This window comes from Cervus elaphus, chromosome 22 (genome assembly GCF_910594005.1).
Source record: "Cervus elaphus chromosome 22, mCerEla1.1, whole genome shotgun sequence".
In the NCBI taxonomy this organism is placed as follows: Eukaryota; Metazoa; Chordata; class Mammalia; order Artiodactyla; family Cervidae; genus Cervus; species Cervus elaphus.
The window spans coordinates 17,838,914-17,853,266 of record NC_057836.1 but is presented as its reverse complement, the minus strand read 5'-3'; the positions used below and the strand labels follow the sequence as shown (position 1 = coordinate 17,853,266).

Below are 14,353 nucleotides of genomic sequence, written 5' to 3'. Positions count from 1 at the left end.
CTCATGTCCCATGTCTGTTTGATTATCCAATCCTTATAAATCCATTCTTTCCTCTCCATCTCTTCCTACTATTTCTTCAGGATGTTGCTATTTCTTGTCTCTCCAAGGATCTCTCCTTCTAAGTGAATTGTATCAGTTCATATATATCTTCAAGTTGATGGAGGGCAAACTGATGCTGACCCACACCCTGTGTTCAGGTGGGACAAGAGGGCAAGAATGTGGAGACCTAGGCAGAGGGGATCCAGAAGAATGGATATAGACAGAAAGATCAGGAACAGTTGGCTATTTATTTTTCGGAGATGTGGATGGAGGCATCATATATGACTGATCTCTTAGAGGAAGAATTTCAGCCAATGGGCCTTTTTGAAAACATCTATTTTCAGATGCTTCAAGGTTGCTTTAATCTGGTTACTACTGAAAATGTAATTGTGATCCTGCTATGATTCCTCAGGGTAGAGAGAGCTGTCATGCAGAAGTGGCCAAGTAAAGATTACGTTTACACAGCACTCCCCCTGCACCCCCCACCACCAAGTCCATTGTGGACATGTGGAGAAGCTGCTGAACTAATTTAAGCCCTGAGAGTGCTGGCCTGGTTGTGAGCTGGACCCACCCGGTTACCTGCTTGATGACTCTGGATGGTTTCTAAGGCTTCAACCCACACTCACACTTGCAGTCTTCATAGTTCTAGGCTGTGCTTGGGGATGGGAAGATGTCCAGGGCTTCTCCCAGGGAAGCTCACAGGTCTATTCACTTGGGAAGTGATGAAATAGATGACATATGATGAAATCAGGCACACATACCAAGAGGCTCAGTGAACTCCAAGGAAACACAGATAAACTATTATATTCAAGAAGACAATATATGAACAAAATAAGATTTAAAATATTTCTCATCATCATTATTATTGTTTTTAATTTTTGTTGCACTGGGTCTCTGTTGCTGACCATGGGCTTTGTCTAGTTTCAGCAAGCAGGCCCTACTCTTCTTTGTGGACAGCAGGCTTCTCTATGCGCGGGTTTGTCTTATTGTGGAGAACAGGCTCTAGACACCCAGGCTTCAGGAGTTGCAGCATGCCACCTCCTATTTGTGCTTTGTGGTTCCTAGAGCTCAGGCTCAGTAATTGTCGAGCTAGGGTGAGTTACTCCACAGAGTAAATTTTTTACAGAGATAGAAAGAATAAAAAAGGAAGTAAACAGGGAATTTATTGATGGTTTGGTGGTTAGGATTCGATGCATTTACTGCTGTGGTCTGGATTCAATCCCCGTCAGGGAACAGAGATCCTTCAAGCTTTGCAGTGAGGCAAAGAGAATAAGAGAAGGAACGAAACAGAAAAATGAACCAAACAGAAATTCAGCTGCTTAAGATTCAGTTCAGTTCAGTGGCTCAGTTGTGTCCTATTTGCGACCCCATGGACTGCTGCAGTCAGGCTTCCCTGTCCATCACCAACTCCCAGAGCTTGCTCCAACTCATGTCCATTGAATCAGTGATGCCGTCATCCAACCATTTCATCCCCTGTCGTCCCCTTCTCCTCCTGCCTTCAATCTGTCCCAGCATCAGGGTCTTTTCCAATGAGTCAGTTCTTGGCATCAGGTGGCCAAAGTAATGGAGTTTCAGCTTCAGCATCAGTCCTTCCAATGAATATTCGGGACTGATTTCCTTTAGGATTGACTGGTTGGATCAGTTGCTTAAGATTACAATGAATGAAATGCAACACAATTGAAAATGCTACAGAGAGCATCAACAACAGCAGAAGACTCTGTAACTTAGAAGGCAGGACCATTGAGGTTACCCCGCCAGGGGACAAAGAAAAAAAGGAATGAAAAAGTGTGAAAGAATCTGTGTGAAATATAGGGTAACATTCATATAAACAACCTGTACAGTATTGGAGTCCTGGAAGGAGAAGAGAAAGAGAAACGGACGGAGATTGTACTTAAAGAAATAATACCAGGTAAGTCCCAAATCTGATGAGATTTAGACTTCCAAGTCCATGTAGCTAATAGGTCGCTCCTCAGAGTTCATTCAAAATGATCATCCCCAAGACACATGGCTTGTAATCAAGAAAAAGAGAGAATTTTATAAGCAACAAGAGAAAAGTAAATGCTCACAAGAAAGAAATTCCCTTAAAAATATCAGTGGACTTCTCAGCAGAAACCTGAAAGTCCAGGAGAGAAAGGGTGATATATTCAAACTTATGAAAAGAAAAAAACCTACCAACCAGTAATAATTTTCTCAGGAAGGTTGTTTTTCATAAATAAAGACGATATAAAGCCTTTCCCAAACAACATTTGAGGGCATTCACCAACATTAGGCTTGTCTTACAAGGTTGCTTAAGGGAGTTCTTCCAACTAATGAAGGATGCTAATTTTTATAGGAAAGAAGTGAAAATATGCAACAGACTTGTAAATGTAAATATTGAATCCAATTCAGCATACTCTAACACTGTAATATGGCAGTGTGCTAACCAGTTAGCTTTAGTCTAAAGAAAGTATTAAAATCGCTACAGAGAAAAGTATTTTGTTAGTGGATATACAATATAGAGAGAGGTAAATTGTGACATCAAAAACAAAAAGTGTAGAAGGGGATAAAAAGGTAGAGCTTTTGTATGTCATTGGAATTAATTTGTGATCAGTGTAGTATATACTGTTGTCCCTCTAAGATGTTTTATGTGAGTGATGTGGCAACAAAAACATAAAAACTTACAGTAGATTCACAAAAAGTAATAAGAAGGGACTCAAAGAGCAACATTATCCAAAATTATCAGTTCACAGTTATAACTGTTGTGCAGAACAGTTGAATTGTTCTGGTCTCCACATCATCTTTCAAGATCAACCCAAGAGGACTCTCCTTCAAAAAGTGAAAGACTAATTAAGCTGTCTGTAATTTTAAGCCAAAGAAATCTTTTGGCACCTCATCTCCTTCCTTATGTCATATCAATGGTACAGCTGTACTTTTTTAATTGCAGATTTCCTTCCTGTGATATTGCTGTGTGATTTTAATGACAAAACTGCCAATGATAAATCATATGAATATCCTGTCTCCTCAGTTGGGTTTGATTAAGACTTGTTAAGAAGCCACACGTAGGTACTTTGTGGTTTGTCTTGTGTATCCTTAGAGATTTGCAGTGTTCACTGTGACATATTTGTTGGTGATAAACTGCTTGTTTTTGAAAATCAAATTTTGCCTTGCTAATTGCCAGAAACATTTGCCTTTGAATCAAAAATATTAGCTAAATGATGTTCTCAGAAACATTTCTTTATATTTAAGACATTTCTCTTCAACATTTAGTACAGTGCCATTCAGCCATTCAATAAATATTAGCTGAGAATCTGTTAAGTTATAGAGAGGGGGAGTATAGAGCTTATACACAGGCACAGGCCTCACTCCAATCCTGGGCCCGGCAAGGCCTCAGACAATGCCTGCAGACTGCAGGACCTTGGTTAGCATGCCCAGTTTGGGAAGCCTTCGATGCCAAGGAAAAGAGATCTGTGCACAGAGTCTTTGATGTGAAAGGAGGAACACATTTTGCTGCATTTCCAGTGTTCTTAGGGTGGTCTGCAGGCAGGACTCAGCTGCACCAAAGCTCCACATGCAATAGAGCCTCGGTTCATAGAGTTTGAGTCTGAGCAATCACTCAGGCTTTGAACTCTGAGTGCCACCCCTGAGGCACTAACATTAGGTTGAAGTGGTTTAAGAATCACCACCCACAAGAACTCAATAGCTCTGCAGTTGGTAATTTGTCCACTCTGAGCAGAGGTGGATTAATCATGAAGTTAAAGAAGCTTGGTCTTCAGAGCCTCTCCTTGCACCAACCCCTTGTAAGCCCCGAGGGGGTCCCTAGGGTTGTGGCTGAACAGAGCAGGACTCTATGATCCTTTCCCACTCACCGTGTCTTCTGCCTGCCTTTTGCCTGTGGAACACTTAAGTCAAAGAATAAGTTTAATTGGAGATATGAGAAATTTGGAAACAAAGGGAAACAGTCAGAGGAGACTAAATAATAATAATATAGTCACTAAACACAGTCAAGGACCTTTAGTTCTTTCTCAAGGGTTATGGATAATATTCTGAGCCATATCCTATGAACTGTCTTATAGATACAAAACACCAGGTGGAGTGGTGAACTGCGTGATGTCCATATTGTACCCAGGACTTGAGCATCCACATTCTGAGAACTGACCACAAAGAAATGGGAACAAGTACACCCAAGAACTAAAGATTAAGTGTACCTAAAACAACCAATGGATGTTTTGGATGGCATCACCGACTCAATGGACATGAGTTTGAGCAAGTTCCAGGAGTTGGTGATGGACAGGGAAGGATGGCATGCTGTAGTCCATGGGGTAGCAAAGAGTCGGACACAACTCAGCAACTGAACTGAATTGAAAACAACCAAGATGATGCTAATCAGACCACTGAGGACCAATCTGAAGATGACTGTACTATTTCTGCATGTAACCCCCCTACCACTTTGTCTTAAAACTCTCACCTCCTGCTTGTCATGGGGGGTGAAAGTTGGCCTTTGGACATATCTGGCACTGTCCCTGCCAGTTGCCAGTGTATGAAATAAAGTAAACTTTCTTTTCCACCAACCTGACCTGTTTACTGGCTTTTAAGCAGTGAGCAGGCCGACCCCACACACATACCTTTCAGTAACATGGTCACAAGGAGATAGGCTTTGAATGTGCCATTGTCTTCAGTTGAGGGGAAAAAAATTCATGAAAATTATTTCTTATCCAAAGGTGAAGAAATTAATTAACTACATAGAACACTACATCCAGGAATCAGATTTGTTCAGGAAATAAGAAGAAACAGAAGAGGTTTAGAAAGTACATGCTTCCTTTTCATTAGTACAGGATTGGTGTAATGTAAAAATAAAATCAAAGATGATGAACTGACTAACTCAGAGCAAAGGAGAGCTGTTTAAGGATGAAAGTCAAGATGCTGAGAGACAAAACTGGGGAAATGGAAGCACAGCTGTCAGCACAGACTGAAGGAGAGGGCAGAGGAGCTGCACCAGGGGCGGGTGCTCCCCAACAGAAGCTTAGATCGAGCTGTTGGTCAGTCAGAGATGGTGACTGGGAACCAGCCAAGCCCCAGAGACGAAGCAAGGTGAGACCTGAGGGAGCAGCTTGGCATGAAGACACAGAAGGTAGAGGAGATCCAGGAAAGTACCTACTCCACGTGACAGATTTTGTCTTACTTTCAAGACTGCAGATAGGCTCTGTTCTGATGCTGGAACAACTGACTCCCAAGTCTCAGAAGGAACACACACATGCAGACACACATTCATTACCAACCTGCAAACGTACTGTGGTCAGTGAGGCTCCACTAGCTTACACGTGTACCACGTGGAACATGCAGCTTCTGGGGCAGCAAAGAGAGAAACTAGAGAGTCACAGGGGTTTTCATGCCTCTACTCGGAAGTGACACAGGTGACAACACCCACGTTTCATTGGCCAGAATGAGTCACTGGGAGATAGAAAAACAGCTATTTGATGAATATTACTACTGACGCCACATCCTTGGTAGCAGTGCTGTCAGTATTTTTCTTGCCTTGGTGAAGTTTCTGAGGTACAATTTTGTGCAGAAATTAAATGTGATCAGACCCTCCCCAGAGTGAGATTTGAAGAAGGCCTTTTGTATCTGGCTCCTTCGTCTGGTGTGTCTCTGACTCCTTACTCCACTTCTGTCTGTGCCGAGTGGGAGCAGTCAGAGTCGTGTCTCCCCTCCCCCCACCTCCCTCCCCGCTCGGTATCACTAACTGCAGGGTGATTTTCAGCATTTGTTCCTGCATTCATTTCGTTATTTATCCACTATTTGTTAAGCTCTCTATATGTGTCTTTACTTGACTTTAAAGAGATATTGAAGAGTAAGACACAATACTTGCTCTCAAGAATCCCCCACTTTAGAGACAGTGAGCAAGGTTTTACAGATTAAATAAACACACCAGTAATTTTGAGCTGGAGGAATTAGAATTCACAGAGGTGACAACTCTGTGCATTTAAAAACAAGAGAAGATTTATGAATTTTCTTTCTGTAATGGGCTTAAAACTGTGTCCTCTTTGGATGAAACTGGAGCCCCTTATACAGAGTGAAGTAAGCCAGAAAGATAAAGAATATTACAGCATACTAACGCATATATATGGAATTTAGAAAGATGGTAACGATAACCCTATATGCAAAACAGAAAAAGAGACACAGAAATACAGAACAGACTATTGAACTCTGTGGGAGAATGTGAGGGTGGGATATTTCAAAAGAACAGCATGTATACTATCTATGGTGAAACAGATCACCAGCCCAGGGGGGATGCATGAGACAAGTGCTCTGGCCTGGTGCACTGGGAAGACCCAGAGGGATCGGGTGGAGAGGGAGGTGGGAGGGGGAATCGGGATGGGGAATACGTGTAAATCTATGGCTGATTCATATCAATGTATGACAAAACCCACTGAAATGTTGTGAAGTAATTAGCCTCCAACTAATAAAAAAGTAAAAAAAAAATCAAAACTGTGTCCTCTAGAATTCAAATATACATAAATGTAATATTCCCTGTTTTTATCACTGAGTTCATCTTGTGCACTAGCAAGGGATGTTTGTGTGGATTGATAGTTCCATAATGTTAACACAGACTCTCCCAGTAAAAATTTATCCCTCAACTTAGCTCAGGTTCAATGTAATAACTGTCTTGCCATTTCTAGTTCAAGCTCCCTGCTGAGACTGATTTTCCTCTATTTAAGGAGGTATCTTCTTGTCTCTCCTCCCACAGATGGTGTCTGGGGTGGGAGGGCTTCTTCCTTTCCAACAGCAGCAGGGAAGGGCCCTTGGACTGCGTGCTCTCCACTTAAAATCTGCTTGTCTTTGATTTAGCAGCTTTGAACTGCTCTGGTCTCTGGATATCTGATGTTGCACTATGGAGGAATGAATGAGGCCAATTCAGTGCCACACTCTTTGTTCGATGATCTGGTTATAGACTGTGGAGGGCTGAACAGAGATGATGGGCTGGACCTCAGCCAGCTCATGACCTTGCTCTTTCCTTCATGCCCTTGTGATGAAGTGGTCTTTGGTAAAGGAGTCTTCACGAACCCTGGTCCCATCCATGCAAGGAACACAGATGGTGAAGGGGGTCTCCAATGCTTTGGTGTAACAACTCAGTTAATAACTTTCCTATAGAGTGGTATACCTCTTTTTTAATTTAATAATGTTTTCTATTTTACTCACTCTGATTGGTCCTGAGGAAATTTTCCTCAAGCAAGCAGGTTTAGTTATTAACTTTTCTAGCAAAGAGATTACTGAACCTCTGATGACAATATTCTTATGGTTTTTGGGGAACAATAATGCTACATTTTTTATTGCTTTAGAATCCATAAGGACAAATAGTTAGCCTAAGTAAAAGAACAAGATTCTTTCTGCTCTTTACTTCTGCACTTGTAATTCAACATGGAAGATGTTTAAATTTTTTTATAACAAAATTTCTTCCTGTTACAGTTGTGTGTGGTTTGAATTGAAAATGTGCCAAATGATAAATACATAAACATCCTGACCACTTGGCCATATCTGATTAAGACCAGAACAGGAGGCTCCAGGGTCTTCACCTGTCAGGGTGCTGTGGTTTGTCTTCTTTATCTTCAGATATACATAGAAACTTGCAGCGTTTATACATGTTTAGAGCTGGCTCTCTCAGCACTGCTCTTGTACTGGGGCTAGGTTGTTTCTAGATATTGAAATTTACTGCATTCATTGCAGAAAGGTGTTGAAGTGAACCATGTATAGCTCAGACCATTTAACGGCATTGAAATATCATGAAAACAAATGATACAGCTTTCAATGTGCTGTTACATCCTCACAACAAGTTAAATAATTTCTCAAAAGATTTCTTTTTGATTGAAATGATTTGTGTAAACTACCAGGCTGACATTCATTCATTCAGGTATACAAGAGACATCATTTACGATTTTTAGTTAGCCAAGCATTGGGGATATGGAGGTGAATTAGACACAAAATGTTTTACCAAGTACATTTGAGTTTATAAAGTCAAATAAGCAAGTTATCAACTTAATTCACAAAAACTCACCAATGGTAAGGTCGAGCTTCTTGAGCAGTTACATGGGTCACAGAGAGAAGGAGTGATGTGTGGGAGACTCACAACTCTGGTTGGCACCAAGGACCATCACAGCATGTGGTTCCTGGGAGAGTTCTGACAGCCGCAGTCAAAGCTCCAGGTAACAGAATTGAATTCCTGTTCTAGAGTCCTGCGATTCCTGGGCTGAGATGGTGGGAGATGCCCTAACTCTGCTGCTCTAACACTCTGTGTGTGTGTGTGTGTGTGTGTGTGTGTGTTGCTCAGCTGTGACCAACTCATTGTGACTCCATGGACTGTAGCCCCTCCAGGCTCCTCTGTCCATGGGATTTCCCAGGCAAGAATACCGAAGTGGGTTGTCATTTCCTTCTCCAGAGGATCTTCCTGACCCAGGGATCGAACTCAGATCTCCTGCATTGCAGGCAGATTCTTTACCATCTGAGCCATCAGGAAAGCAAGTTAACAGTGGTACATAATACTACTACTATGTGCTACTGTTCTTGCCTGGAAAATTCCATGGACAGCGGAACCTGGCATGGGCTCGCAAGGTGTTGGCCACGGCTGATCACATCAGCATCAGGACATGTACTACTGTTAACTAGTGTTATAATACCACATACTAATGCCAAGTCACTTAATCCTCAGCAAAATCAGTCATCTTGGTAGGATCATAACCCTCCTTTTACTAAGCAGAGAGTGTAAGAACCCTGTTCAAAGCCCACACTGGCATGGAGCTAAACTGTGAGTCAAGACCAGGCAGTCTGGCTCCCCAGTCTGTTCTCCTGACCCCTCTACTGCATCGTCTCATGTTCGTTGTGGACCCAGCTGGGTCAGTGTCCTCCCTAAAACTTTCCTCCTTCAAATCTTTGATAAGATTAGACACTAAGATTTCCTTATGTGTCAGAGAAGATATAGCTTCATCAGAGGGTGAGTTGGTCCATCTAACCCTGCACCCCCAGCTCTGGGATAGAGGGTGCTGTGGGGACAGTCTGCCAGCCCTGAATTTGCCACTCCTTATAGCTCATCCCTTTCTAAAAAGAGTCTGGAGCCGCTAAGCGCATCTTACCTGTGAGATCTCCATCCCAAGGTGAGACCATGTGTACCTGGTTCACTAAACGCATCCGTGTGTCGTCCTCTGGGAGGGATGACTGAACCCCAGGAAGCATGTCTTGTGTTCTAGGTGTCTGTCTGGTGGTTTCTGGTGACGGTGTGGAGTCCAAAACTGGGTAAGGAATGATGACTCTGGGCCCAGAGGGAGTAGAGCATCAATTCTAAGTGGCTGAGCAGGTCCTGCCTTACATCAGCAACTGAGTTTAAAGTTTGGTTTTGATATTTATAATAATTTTTATCATTAATGTGTTAAAGTTCCAGATATAGAAGGAGACAGGGTCAGGTACAGTCATGGGGCTTGAGAGTGAGAGGACCAGATGACAAGGAGGTGATTCTTGCATAAATAATTGGTAAACATTAGCATATTTAGAGGAAGAAAAGCATGGGTCAAATGTCTTTTCTCCCAAGTCAAGTAGGAAGGACGGGCATGGCGGGACAGAGAAGTTTTGTCTGCTGACTGGAATGAGGGGTCCCTCTGGTGGGGGATATGACAGGGCTGTGGACTAACCTGCAGCTGCCCTGGGTGTTGGCCAGGCTGAGACCTTAAGGTGGGCCATTGGTGGCTCACGAAGCTGTCTCTGAACTCTGGTGGGGACTCTGGGGCTTGTGTGTCACAGATGCTTCCTTGTACTTCTGTGCTGAAAAGAGGGAGTCAGGGTGAGGGGGCCTCATTGGCTTGTTTGGACCACAGATCTGCATCATGGGAACCTTGAGCCTGAGAGGACATGAGGAAAGGGGGCAGCACATTAGTGACATTGAATTTCAATGAGAGAGCTCTATCTTGCATCCCTTATGGCCCTTCTCAGTCTCTCTATTCACCCCAGGGGTACCTTCTGGGGGAGCATCTGGGAACTTCTATGTTGAGTGGACACAGAACAAGTCAGCAATGGCTACACTGGACACCATCCCTTCTGCTTGGATCTGTCCCATCAACCCACCTGGGATTCCATTCTTGCCACCACCTTTCCTCTTAAATGCAGAGCAGAGGAGGTGGGTTCATTGGTGGTTTCAGGCAGCATGAACCCCCTTCTCTTCTCTGCTTCCCTTAACCCTTCTTTGCCCTTGGCCTGCAGAGATCATGTAGCAGAAGACTTTCTATTTCTTCATCTCTCTGGAGCTGTTCCCTTCAATTATATTTTGTGTCTTCTTTAGTTATAATTTATAATACAAATGTATTCTGAATCTTATCAAACCACACTCTCAGCATATAAATGGGGTGCATGAGAAGTTTAGAAAACTTTAGTCTTTCTAAACTATAATTTTCTTTGTGTTTTCATTGTTCAGTCACTTAGTTGTGTCCAACTTATTTTGACACGATGAACCGTATCCAGCCAGGCCCTTCTGTCCACGGATTTTCTCCAGGCAAGAATACTGGAGTGGGTCGCCATTTCCTTCTCCAGGGGACCTTCCCGACCCAGGGATCGAATCCAAGTCTCTTGTTTGGTGGGCAGACTTTTACTGCTGAGTTAGCAGTGAAGCCCCATGTTTTCTTCTAGAGATCCCTGCTCCTATTTTGGTGGGCTAGAGTTGACTGATGACTCCTCTTTTCTCTTTGTTTCCTTTAATAGCAATCTCTTTCTCTCTGTCAGCATCATTTAGTGACCAGCTGAAAGAGATACTTCACATAAAATGAAATGCAATAAAGGGAAAGAGATTTAACATGTCTGAATGTCCCTATAGGGAACCCACCTGCCAATGCAGGAGACATGGGTTTGATCCTCGAGTCAGAAAGATCCCTTTAGAAGGAAATGACAACCCCCTCCAGTATTCTTGCCTGGGAAATCTATTGCACAGAGCAGGCTGGTAAGGTACAGTCCATGGGTTGCAAAGAGTCAGACACGACTGAGCTTGTTGGCATGAGCTCCAGGACTCAGTCTCCAGATCATTCTGAGAGGTGGGAAAAGACATGCAATCTGATCCCCCCAACTTGATGGGTCTCACTTCTTGCCTTCACAGTCATCTGTGAATTCCTATACTCCTGGTCCTCATTTTCTGCTGACCTGATAAATACTCTTGTATTTCCAGACTTCTTGTAATTCTCTGCTTCTACCCTGAGCTCAGTGCCAGGGAAGATCAAAATTTGATTCTACAAAAGTTATTCTCCATGGATCAACAGATTCCACACCCAGACCCTGTGAGATCTCACAGTCTGCAGATATCGACCAGGGTGATCAGGGGAGAGAAAGGCACTCATGCTTTTTGATGAATTTTTTCTCCCCCAGTCCCAGTGGTGGGACCCAGCTCTCAGGACCACCAAAGCGGGAGGTCAAAGGACCGTGTTGCTCATATAAGGAGATGCTGAAGATTCAGAAGCTCATTGGTGTCTGAGCTTCAGAAAGAGGCAGATGTAGCCTCCGATAGTGCCTAAAATGGTGAAAGGTGTTGCTATTGGCTCTCAGGAGGGAGGATGTAGGGGACGGTCTATATAGACCCCGGTCGGCACCCTGACGCCTCCTCACAGGCTGATCCTGCAGCTGGGACTGTGACCTTGAGGACGTGGGGTTAGGATGCCTCTGGGCAGACATCTCTCCCTCCAGGGACTCTGTGTCCTCCTCCTCGGCACCGTGGTGGGTGGTCAAGGTAAGAGCTGCCCCTCTGTCCTGGGTCCACAGCAGGGAGTGGACGCCTTGGTGAAGGGAAAGATGTTTGGGGTTCTGGAGCCGAGCCTCAGTGTTTTTGACCAAAAAGGAACCTCACTGACTGTGAATACTGGTCCCTCTCCCATGGGGGGTCCACTGGTCGTATAAGCAGATTATACAGAGCAGTGAGGTTTGGTCTGGACCAAGGTGGATCACCCTGAGTCCCTCCACTGTCTCCCTTTTCTCAGGGAGCTTCCAGGCGTCCCTGTGTCTCCCAGTGTGTGGAAGGTCCAGTGACTGAGCTCAGCTGGGAGTCTGGGCTGTTCCCATATGCTGCCGATGCCTGGTGTGTGAGCACTGCCCCTGGGTCCCCATGTTTCCTGTGTCTTCACTCCTGTAGGCTCTGTGATTGTGTGTGTGTATGTGTGCAGGTGAGGAGTGTGTGAGGGTGTGTGTGTGTGAGGGTATGAAGAGTGTGTGTGTGTGTGTGAGGGTGTGTGTGTATGTGAAGAGATTGTGTGTGTGAGGGTGTGAAGAGTGTATGTGTTTGTGGAGTGTGTGAGGAGTGTGCAAGTGATGTATGAAGGTGTGTGAGGAGTATGTGTGGGTGAGTGAGGGTGTGTGAGGAGTGTGTGAGGAGTGTGTGAGGCTGTGTGAGGCTGTGTGAGGCTGTGTGTGTGTGAGAGAATATGTGTGTATGGGGGAGTGTGTGAACCTGTGTGTGTGTGTGTGTGTGTGTGTGTGTGTGTATGTGTGAGGGGAGGTGGAGCCTGTCTGTGGGAGAGGAATGGAGCTGCTGAGCAGGTACTGAGTCTATTGGCCTGTGAAGCACACAGGGTGTCCACATGGCTGGGTGCCATTGCCGCTCCATGTAACTGGATCAGAGATTATCGTACACCTGCCTGCCTCTCTCTGGCTCCTCTCCCCCATCCCTGGCTCCCATCTGCTTGTTGCCGTGTCTGTCCAGCACTGGGCTCTGTGAGAGGCTCTGCCTGCTGACCTCACCTGTTCCCACCAGGTGTCCATTAGGGATCAAAGAAACCCAAAGCCAGGAGAGGGGTCCTCTTGTCTGTTCAGTTCAGTTCAGTTTAGTCGCTCAGTCGTGACTGACTCTTTGCAACCCCATTGACTGCAGCACGCCAGGCAGGCCTGCCTGTCCATCACCAACTCCCAGAGTTTACTCTAACTCATGTCCATTCAGTCGGTGATGTCATCCAACCATCTCATCCTCTGTTGTCCCCTTCTCTTCCCGCCTTCACTATTTCCCAGCATCAGGGTCTTTTCAAATGAGTCAGCTCTTCGCATCAGGTGGCCAAAGTATTGGAGTTTCAGCTTCAACACCAGTCCTTCCAATGAACGACTTGTCCCTCTTGTCTGTAAAGATCAGTTGATGTGCAGCCCCATGTGTGTAAGTTCCCAAGTCCCTGCCCCGGTCCCTGTGATGTTTCCTGTCGTGCTGGGGGCCTGGGATGGTCCTTTCCCCTCCCAGGAGCTGCTGTGACTCTGTAGGGAGCTCTTTCTCTCATGCCCTCTCCTGTCCCTCCCCGGGAGCTGCTTCCCCTGAGTGAGAGTGGAGTATGTCATCAATCCTACTGTCATGGTCTGCAAGGTTTCTTTGGACGAATCCGCTGATCTCCTTAGGGGAGTTCTCTTGCATGATAGAATTTTTTTTCTCTTCAGACCTTAGAGAATTCTCTCTCTGTCTTTGCATTTGGACAGTTTATTCTGTGAGTCTTGGAGAAGGTTGTTTTGGATTGAAGTTTTGGGGTGACTTATTAGCTTCTTGAACTTAGATGTTCAGATCTTTCCCCAGGTTTGGAAATTCACTGGCTTTCTTTCTTTCTTTTTTAATTATTTGTTTTTCGCTGTGCTAGGTCTCCCTGTTGCATGCAGGCTTTCTCGAGTTGCAGTAAGCAGGGGCTACTCTTCGCTGCAGTGCGCAGGCTTCTCACTGCAGTGGCTTCTCCTGCTGCAGACCACAGGCTCCAGGTGCTTTGGTTTCAGTAGCTGTGGCTCACTGGTTTAGTTGCTCTGCGGCATGTGGAATCTTCCTGGACCAGGGATTGAACTCATGTCCCCTGCATTGGCAGGTGGATTTTTAACCACTATATCACCAGGGAAATCCTCAGCCCTTAATTCTTTTTTCCTTCACTTCTTCTGCTGTGACTCCAGTCCATACATTGTTTCTCTTTATGGTGTCCTTAGTTCTCACTGGCTTTCTATATTCCTTTCATTCTCTTTTGGCTCCTCTATTTGGATTCAACTAATCTTTCTTCTAACACATTGATTCTTTCTTCTTTTTCTTTCAATTCGTCAAGTCTGTTGTTGAATCTCTTTGTTGAATTCTTCAGTTTACTCATTGTATTGTGCATGTTAAGTCGCCTCAGTAATGGCTGACTCTTTGTGATGCTATGGACTGTAGCCCAGCAGGCTCCTCTCTCCATGGTATTCTCCAGGCAAGAATACTGAAGTGGGTTGTCATGCACTCCTCCAGGTGATCTTCCGGACCCAGGGATCGAACCCGAGTCTCTTACATTTCCTGCACTTGCAGACAGGTTCTTTACCACTAGCGCCACCTGGGAAGCCCATC

General features: G+C 44.7%; 1 protein-coding gene across 1 annotated transcript in view; it reads left to right on the top strand.

Moving 5' to 3' along the window:
• Window positions 1–14,353, top strand: part of LOC122679941 — a 405,877-nt gene that overhangs the window by 55,371 nt on the left and 336,153 nt on the right.